Genomic DNA, 10,913 nt, shown 5'->3' with positions numbered 1-10,913 from the left:
GGAAGTATATGCTCCAGCAAAGCAAAAGAAGCAGTATAAATATCAGACAAGGGAATTACTTGCAGATGGTATTGTATATTGTACATCTAATGCATACTACAAAATAATAAGAAAAGTTAGTGATGTGGCTAGATACAAGATACATATGCAAAAACCAAAATTTTAATTACCAGTAATCAGTTAAATGTAGAAATGGAAACATTGCCCCGTACAAAATAGTTTCAAAAGTAATAAAATGCCAAGGAATAAATGTTAAAAACAAACATAAAATGCTTATATAGTGAAAATTTTTATTTATGTATATAAAACAAGATCAGAATAAATAGTGAGACATATATGTTCCTGAACAGGAAGACTTAATAGCAAAAAGATGCCAGTCTTCTCAATTCAGGAAAACCCTGTAACCGTACGTGTAGGACTCTAGTCTACTAAGATAAAAGCAAGAATATAGAAATATATTCACGCAAGGAAAGTATTGAAGAGTGTTTACACAGCCTCATTCACAAAAGGAAAGAGTGGAAAATGGCTATATATATATCAATATTAATTGGTTAAAAAACTACATTGCATCCAAAGTAAAGACTTTTATGCAATTATTAAAAGAACTTGTCAAATCTGTCTGTATTGGTCTATAAAGGTACCCATAATTTATTGGCAAGTGAAAAATGCAAGATAAAGAAGAATATGTTCAGCCCAATACTAGATTTTATTTTTACTAAATAGGTATGGGAACTTACATGAGATATTGCATATGCCTAAAATATTTTTTTTCAATGAAAAGAATGTACACAAAACTGTTAAGAGCATTTCAACTACAGGGTCCCATAGAATTAACAAAAAACGGAAGTTTCATTTCTTGCTGTGGTTTTCGGTACTTTTCTAAACATGGTATTTTAAAATGTAGCCTGAATACGATCTATAATTTTTAAATTATTACATATACTTTCAAGAAGGGCAGTTTTATAAAATTTGATAATTGATGAGTACTTGAATTCGCACAAAATAATTTGTTAAACTGGAAAGAAATTTGAAATGCAACAAATGAAAATGTCAAATCACAGTTCAGTAAGGAATCCTTTTTTAATTTCCAAAGCCAGATTATTCTTAATGTGCTAAAGGAGAGGTGACTTACCATAGGCAACGGCTTTCCCTGATGGCAGTTGATACCACCAATGAAGATCATGTTGGGCATCACGGGTTTGGGATAGTCCAAAACAAAGTCCGTTCGCAACAACCAAATTGATGTGTGACTGTAGAGATCATATGCCGTGACAGGGGTTTGGAGAATTTCAGAGGCTATTTCTAGGGCATTTCTAAAAAGATACTGGCAAGATAAATGGTCCTCCAAGTGCACGATGTGGTTCCATACTCTCTCCTTGAAAGTCATGGCATCTGAGAACCCTAAGAGATCATTGGGGACATAGGAAAGAGGAGCAGGGCACTGTGCACCTTCTTCAAGATGGTGGCAAAATATTCCCCTGGTGAAGACCACAGAGGGGAGGGAGAAATATTTAGCAACAATTAAGCCACAGGTATCAAAAGGATCTAGAAACACTGCATCAAAAGAACTCTCCTTTAAGTATTCTACTAATTTTCGGTCATTAAACAAACTCCTGCAATGCGAAAAAAATAAGTCAAGAAAATCACTGGATGAACTCATTAATAGAGAAAATATACTTTGTGCCTGTGCTTTCCATTGAGCATGGGCGAAAACCATGAATTCCCGGTTCTGATCTTCCAGAGTGTACGAGGTTGAGTAAGTCTTCACTGTGCAATTCAGTGATCTTTCCAGTTGCCAACTCACCTCTGGCATGACTACAACCACCTCATGCCCCCTGAGGATAAGTTTCTCCACCACCGACTGCATGGTGAACCAGTGACTCCCATCCATGGGCACTACCAGCAGCTTCCCTGCCTCAGCAAAGCCACAGGTCAGCAGTAGACACACACATAAAGGAACGGGGCTGGTCCACCCTGCGCAAGCCATGAGAGAACTGCAGCCCGAGCCAGCAGCTGGGATTCTAAGCTGCTATGATACAGTAGGCGGAAGAAGTACAGGCACAAAACCTGACCCCAATAGAGGGCGTGTATTTATCCTTTCATAAAAAAAAAAAAATCACACTCACTGCCAATGATTTACTCATAAGAACAATAACACACGAGTATCATTTGCTGAGATACCTACTTGTATGATTTCCAGACAAGAGTAGATTATGGTCCTCGCCTTGGAGGGAGAGCACGCTGCAAGTGAGTTTAGAAACAGAATTATTCAGCAATGCTTTTGGACCTTGAATATTCGGAAAGATAAAGTGAAAGTAAATTTGAATAATGCTAATATTTTTGGAATTTATCCCAAAGCAAAATTTAGATTTTGACTTTAGCCAACCAAATACTCTCTGTCCAGAAAGAAATTGGCATCTCATGTTCCAAGGAAAGACAGCAAGGCTCTTAGCACTGACCTCCCAACTGGCAAGAAACTGGGGCTCACCTGCATCTCTGCAATGCATAATCATTGCTGGTTGTCTTCTTCCATACCCAAACCCTGAGAGGCCTCTGAAATGCCAAAATGAGATTGACAACCCTGCCTCCATGGACCATACCAGGGACTTGATGGAAAGTGACCATCACGTATTTTAATGACTTTCCTCAGATACGTTGCATGCAGTGGGGAGTTGCTGGCCCAGTCCTTGTGCGAACACTCTGCTGGGCTGCCTCTCTGTGACTGCTCTACTTCTATATTCTAAACACGCCATCATTCCAGTGACCTCTTTCAGGAAAATATGTACTTGTCTCCCTCAGTCTGCTGAGGACTCCTGGAAGTCAGAGGTGATGCCATCTTTGTGTTTTTACCCTCCTTTCACAGTAGCCATGCTTTGCCTTTGACGTAGTTTGTATGTTTGTCCCCTCCATATATCATGGTCAAATATAATCCCCAGTGTTGGAGATGAAGCATGGTGGGAGGTGTTTGGGTCATGGGCATGGATCCCTCATGAATGGCTTGGCACTGCCCTCCCAATAGTGAGTGATTTCTCATGAGATTTGATTGTTTAAAAGTATACGACAGTACATGTATCCCAGAACTCTTAAAGTATAATTTTTAAAAAAATGCCAAAAACCCTCTTCAGGACATTATTCAGGAGAACTTCCCCAGCCTAGCAAGACAGGCCAACATTCAAATTCAGGAAACACAGAGAACACCATAAAGATACTCCTCGAGAAAAGCAACTCCAAGACACATAATCATCAGATTCACCAAGGTTGAAATGAAGGAAAAAATGTTAAGGGCAGCCAGAGAGAAAGGTCCTGTTACACACGAAAAGAAGTTCATCAGACTAACAGCAGACCTCTCTTTAGAGACCCAACAAACCAGAAGACAGTGGGGGCCAATACTCAACATTCCTAAAGGAAAGAATTTTCAATCCAGAATTTCATATCCAGCCTAACTAAGCTTCATAAGTGAAAGAGAAATAAAATCCTTTACAGACAAGCAAATGCTGAGAGATTTTGTCACCACCAGGCCTGCCTTACAAGAGCTCCTGAAGGAAGCACTAAATATGGAAAGAAAAAACCGGTACCAGCTACTGCACAAACATACCCAATTGTCAGGACAATTGACACTACAAAGAAACTGCATCAACTAGTAGGCAAAATAAATAGCTAGCATCATAATGACAGGATCAAGTTCACACAAAACAATATTAATCTTAAATGTAAATGGGCTAAATGCCCCAATTAAAAGACACAGACTGGCAAATTGGATAAACAGTCAAGACCCATCAGTGTGCTGCATTCAGAAGACCCATTTCACGTGTAAAGACATATAGGCTCAAAATAAAGGGATAGAGGAATATTTACCAAGCAAATGGAAAGCAAAAAAAATCAGGGGTTGCAATCTAGTCTCTGATAAAAACAGACTTTAAATCAACAAAGATCAAAAAAGACAAAGAAGGGCATTATATAATGGTAAAGGGATCAATGTAACAAGAAGAGCTAACCATCCTAAATATATATGTGCCCAATACAGGAGCACCCATAAAGCAAGCTCTTAGAGACCTACAAAGAGACTTAGGCTCCCATACAATAATACTGGGAGACTTTAACACTCCATTGTCAATATTAGATCAACGAGACAGAAAATTCACAAGGAAATTCAGGACTTGAACTCAGTTCTGGACCAAGCAAACCTAATACACATGTATAGAACTCTCCAACCCAAATCAACAAAACATATATTCTTCTCAGCACCACATTGCACTTATTCTAAAATTGACCACATAATTGGAAGCAAAACACTCCTCAGAAAATGCAAAAGAACAGAAATCATAACAAACAGTCTCTTAGATCACAGTGCAATCAAATTAGAACTCGGGATTAAGAAACTCACTCAAAACTGCACAACTACATGGAAACTGAACAACCTGCTCATGCATTACTACTGGGTAAATAATGAAATTAAGGCAGAAATAAATAAGTTCTTTGAAACCAATGAGAACAAAGACACAACCTACCAGAATCTCTGGGACACAGCTAAATCTGTGTTTAGAGGGAAATTTATAGCACTAAATGCCCACAGGAGAAAGCAGGAAAGATCTAAAATCAAAACCATAACATCACAATTAAAAGAACTAGAGAAGCAAGAGCAAACAAATTCAAAAGCTAGCAGAAGACAAGAAAAAACTAAGATCAGAGCAGAACTGAATGAGATAGAGACACAAAAAACCCTTCAAAAAATCAATGAATCCAGGAGCTGGTTTTTTGAAAAGATTAACAAAATAGATAGACCACTAGCCAGACTAATAAAGAAGAAAAGAGAGAAGAATCAATAGACACAATAAAAAATGATAAAGGGGAGATAACCAATGAGCCCACAGAAATACAAACTACCATCAGAGAATACTATCAACACCTCTACACAAATAAACTAGACATTCTAGGAGAAATGGATAAATTCCTGGACATGTATATCCTCCCAAGACTAAACCAGGAAGAAGCAGAATTCCTGAATAGACCAATAACAGGTTTTGAAATTGAGGCAGTAATTAATAGCCTACCCACCAAAAACACCCAGGACCAGATGAGTTCACAGCCAAACTCTACCAGAGGTACAAAGAGGGCCTGGTATCATTCCTTCTGAAACTATTCCAAACAATAAAAAAGAGGGACTCCTCCATAACTCATTTTATGAGGCCAGCATCATCCTGATACCAGGATGTGGCAGAGACACAACAACAAAAAAAATTTCAGGCCAATATCTCTGATGAACATCGATGGCAAATATCCTCAATAAAGTACTGGCAAACTGAGTCCAGTAGTACATCAAAAAGCTTATCCACCATGATCAAGTCGGCTTCATCCCTGGGATGCAAGGCTGGTCCAACATACACAAATCAATAAACATAATCCATCACATAAACAGAACCAATGACAAAAAACACATGATTACCTCAATAGTTGCAGAAAAAGCCTTCGATAAAATTCAACAGCACTTCATGCCAAAAATTCTTGATGAACTAGTTATTGATGGAACGTATCTCAAAATAATAAAAGTTATTTATGACAAACCGACAGCCAATATCATACTGAATGGGCAAAAGCTGGAAGCATTCCCTTTGAAAACTGGCACAAGATAAGGATGCCCTCTCTCACCACTCCTATTCAACATAGTATTGGAAGTTCTGGCCAGGGCAATCAAGCAAGAGAAAGAAATATAGGGTATTCAAATAGGAAGAAAGAAAGTCAAATTGTCTCTGTTTGCAGATGACATGATTGTATATTTAGAAAACCCCATCATCTCAGTCCAAAAACTCCTTAAGCTGATAAGCAACTTCAGAAAAGTCTCAGGTTACAAAATCAATATGCAAAAATCACAAGCATTCCTATACACCAATAATGGAAAAACAGAGAGCCAAATTGTAAACTCCCATTCACAATTGCTACAAAAAGAATAAAATACCTAGGAATACAACTTACAAGGGATGAGAAGGACCTCTTCAAGGAGAACTACAAACCACTGCTCAAGTAAATAAGAGAGGACACAAACAAATGGAAAATCATTCCATGCTCATGGATAGGAAGAATCAATATTGTGAAAATGGCCGTACTGCTCAACGTAATTTATAGATTGAATACTATCCACATCAAGCTACCATTGACTTTCTTCACAGAATTGGAAAAAACTACTTTAAAGTTCATACAGAGCTAAAAAAATAGCCTGTATATCCAAGACAATCCTAAGCAAAAAGAACAAAGCTGGAGGCATCATGCTACCTGACTTCAAATTATACTACAAGGCTACAGTAACAAAAACAGCATGGTACTTGTACCCAAACAGATATATAGACCAATGGAACCGAACAGAGGCCTCAGAAATTATGCCACACATCTACAACCATCTGACCTTTGACAAACCTGACAAAAACAAGCAATGGGGAAAGGATTTCCTATTTAATAAATGGTGCTGGGAAAACTGGCTAGCCATATGTAGAAAATTGAATCTGGACCCCTTCCTTACACCTTATACAAAAATTAACTCAAGATGGATTAAAGACTTAAACATAAGACCTAAAACCATGAAAACTCTAGAAAAAAACCTAGGCAATACCATTCAGGACATAGGCATGGGCAAAGACTTCATAACTAAAACACCAAAAGCAATGACAACCAAAAGCCAAAATTGAGAAATGGGATCTAATTAAACTAAACAGCTTCTGCACAGCAAAAGAAACTATCATCAGACTGAACAGGCAACTTACAGAATGGGAGAAAAATTTTGCAATCTATCCATCTGACAAAGGGCTAATATCCTGAATCTACAAGGAACTTAAACCAATTTACAAGAAAAAAAAACCCCATCAAAAAGCGGTCGAAGGATATGAACTGACACTTCACAAAAGAAGACATTTATACAACCAACAAGCATATCAAAAAAAGCCCATCATCACTGGTCATTAGAGAAATGCAAATCAAAACCACAATGAGATACCATCTCATGCCAGTTAGAATGGCAATCATTAAAACTCAGGAAAGAACGTATGCTGGAGAGGATGTGGAGAAATAGGAACACTTTTATGCTGTTGGTGGGAGTGTAAATTAGTTCAACCATTGTGGAAGACAGTGTGGCGATTCATCAAGGATCTAGAACCAGAAATACCATTTGACCCAGCAATCCCATTACTAGGTATATACCCAAAGGATTATAAATCATTCTATTATAAAGCACATGCACATGTATTTTATTGCAGCACTATTCACAATAGCAAAGACTTGGAACCAACTCAAATGCCCATCAATGATGGCCTGGATAAAGAAAATGTGGCACATATACACCATGGAATACTATGCAGCCATTAAAAAGGATGCGTTCATGTCTTTTGCAGGGACATGGACGAAGCTGGAAACTATCATTCTTAGCAAACTAACACAAGAACAGAGAACAAAACACTGCATGTTGGAGTTGGAGTTGCAAGTAGGAGTTGGACAATGAGAACACATGGACACAGGGAGGGGAACATCACACACCAGGGCCTGTCGGGGGGTGAGGGCCTAGGGGAGGGAAAGCATTAGGAGAAATACCTAATGTAGATGACGGGATGATGGGTGCAGCAAACCACCATGGCACGTGTATACCTATGTAACAAACCTGCACGTTCTGCACATGTATCCTAGATCTTAAAGTATAAAAAAAAAAAAAGAGTTTTAGAGCAGGAAAAAAAAAAAAGTATGTGCTACCATGGCATATGTTTACCTATGTAACAAACCTGAACATCTTCCACATGTACCCCAGAAATAAAAATAAAAATTAAAATAAAAAAGTATGTGCCATCTCCCCTGTCTCTCTCTTGCTCCTGCTCTTGCCATGTGACATGCCAGCTCTCCATCACCTTCTGTCATGATTGTAAGCTTCCTGAGGCCTCACCAGAAGCAGATGCTAGCACCATGTTTTGTATAAAGTCTGCAAAACTGTGAGCCAATTAAACCTCTTTTCTTTATAAATTACCCAGCCTCAGGTATCCTTTACAGCAATCCAAACAGACAAATACAGCCTTGCACAAAGAAAATCAACCGGAATATTTGTTGCACTGGACAGAATTATATTCTGCAGGTTTTCTTGATACCTTCATGGACGAGCTAAGCAGTGTGTGTCAGGCAACACCTTAAGAAACATTTAGTGAGAGATTCTGCAGACAACCTCGGGGTATAATCCTTGTAGGAGCACAAGATGGCTCCTTTCGGGACACCCTAACTGGTACTAGACATTTGCTTAGTCAGCTTTTCTTTTGGTGACTGGGGCACTTGCAGATGACTGTCCTTGAAAAATAAACATGATGGTCAGTGATCTACCTCCCCTGGAGGCTTACTTCAGAATAGAAATCAATGAAATGGAAAATGCATTTAAAAAACAGGCAAAATTAATGAAACCAAAGCTGGTTTGTTGAGAAAATTAATGAAACCAAAGCTGGTTTGTTGAGATCAATTAATTTGGTAAAGCTCTAGCCACCTTGATCTGAAAAAAAAAGAGAGAAGAAAGAAATTATCAATATTAGGAATGAGAGAGGTGGTATCACCATAGATTCTACAGATGTTAAAATGTTAAGAGAATAACATGAACAAGTTTATGCCAAAAAAAAGTCTACAACTTAGATAGAATGGACACATTTTGTTAAAGACACAAACTGCCAGACTTTTCACAAGAATAAATCCATAACCACAATAGAAGTAACCTGTATCTTTTAAATTGAATTTGTATTTGTAATTCAAACCTTCCCACACAAAACAAAGTGAAGCTCAGATGACAACACTGATGAATCCAGCAAACATTGAAGAATAAATAATACCAATTATTCACAAACTAGTCCCAAAAACTGAAGCCTAGGGGATTTCCTAATTCATTTTATGAGACCAGCATTATCACAGTACCAAAACCAGAAAAAGACATTAAAAGATAGGAAAATTACAGACCCTCATGAGCTTAGATGCAAAAATTTTAAACAAAATATTGGCAAGTCAAAGTCTGTAATATTTTAAAATAGGTACTACACAAAAAGATTAGACACCATAACCAAGTGGGGTTTATCCTAGGAATGCAAGGCTGGTTTGACATTAGAAAATTAATCAAGGTTGTGCCACCATGTTCATAGCAGCATAACTCACAACAGACAAGAAGTGGAAACAACCCAAGCAAAAATGTGGTGTATGTATACAGCATGAAATATTATTCACCCTTAGAAAGGAAGAAAATTCTGACATATGCTAACATGAATGAAACTTAAGGGCATTGTGCAGAGTGAACTAAGCTAATCACAAAATGACAAATGCTGTATGATTCTACTTATATGAAGTATCTAAAATAGTCAAATACATAGAATTAAAGAGTGGAATGCTGGTTGGCAAGGGCTGAGAGGAGGGGGGAATGGAGTATTCTTTTTTAATGGGTCCAAAGTTTCAGTTTGGGAAGATGAAGCGAGTTCTAGAGATGAATGGTGGTGTTGGTTGCACAGCAATGTGAACGTACTCAATACTGAACTGTGCACCTAAAGTGATGAAGATGATATATTTTATGTTGTGTGTTTTCACCACAATTAATGATTAAATAAATAATTTTATAAATCAATTAAAGTAACATACCATATAAATAAACTAAAAAAGTATAAGCATATAATTATCTCAATAGGTATGGAAAAAGTGTTTGACAAAAATCCAAAATCCATTTGTGATAAAAAATTCTCAACAAACTCGGAAAATAAAGGGAAGTATCTTAAACTAATGAAGGACATCTTGGAGGAACCCACAGTTAATATCATCCTTGATGGTGAAAGACTGAATGCTCCACTCCTCAAGGCAAACACATGCCGAGGACAGGGGCCCTCCATACTTCTACTCAACATTGTTCTTCAGGTTCCAGCCAGTGCAGTCAGGGAGGAAATAGAAGTAAAAAGTGTCCAGATTGTAAAGAAAAAATAAAAAAGGTCTCATTCACAGACAATAAGTTTATCTATGTAGGAATAATAACAAACTCTACAAAAATCTCCTAGAACAAATACGTAAGTTTAGCATGGTTGCAAGATACAATACTTAAAAACTAATCTTCTTTCTATATACAGTTGACATTGAACAGTAGGGTTTTGAGCTGTGTGGATCCACTTATATGCAGATTTTAAAAAATAAATATATTGCAAAAATTTTAAGAAATTTCTAACAGTTTGAAAAAATATATATATAAACCACATAAACTAGAAATATCTAAACATTTTTAAAGCTATGCCATGACTGCAGAAACCATGTGCAGATACCATGTTATTATTTATTACTTTAAAATATGCATAAATCAATAAAAAATTTATTAAACCACACACAAACACTTCCAGAGTGTACACTGCATCATTAGCACAGGAAAGAAATACAAACATATAGAGGCAGCATTAAATCTTAACTGCATAAAATTACCTATATTATATACTACACTACTGTAATAATTTTGTAGCTACCTCCTGTTGCTATTCCAGTGAGCTGAAGTGTGGCTTAAGTGCATGTGATATAACACTTATACTCTCTGTTTGAGCATTTCATCTCTCCAATAAATTGCATGTCAGAGTAAAAAGTGATCTCTTATGGCTCTACTGTATTTTTCATCATGTTTGGTGCAATATTGTAAACCTTGAATACCGTCATGGGACTACAGAGTGCCACTAATGATGCTGGAATTACTCCCAAGAAGCAAAAAGAAATCATGACATAACCAAAAAAGTCGAATTGCTTGATTGGGACCATAGGCTGAGCTCTACCGTGGTGATTGCCTGCCATTTCAAAATAAATGAAGCTAGATAAGGACCAGTGGAAAAGAAAGAAAGAAAGAAGGAAGGAAGGAAGGAAGGAAGGGAGATTCATGAAGACATTGCTGCAGCTATGCCAGCAGG

The 10,913-nt window shown here is 37.3% G+C and overlaps 1 pseudogene; it reads right to left on the bottom strand.

Annotated features, from left to right (window-relative positions):
* Positions 1–986: 986 nt before the first annotated feature.
* LOC107971402 (UDP-glucuronosyltransferase 1A10-like) lies at positions 987–7,643 on the bottom strand (annotated as a pseudogene).
* Positions 7,644–10,913: the final 3,270 nt, after the last annotated feature.

The sequence above is a fragment of the Pan troglodytes genome, chromosome 13, assembly GCF_028858775.2.
Source record: "Pan troglodytes isolate AG18354 chromosome 13, NHGRI_mPanTro3-v2.0_pri, whole genome shotgun sequence".
Classification (NCBI taxonomy): Eukaryota; Metazoa; Chordata; class Mammalia; order Primates; family Hominidae; genus Pan; species Pan troglodytes.
This window is presented reverse-complemented; position numbering and strand designations above follow the sequence as displayed.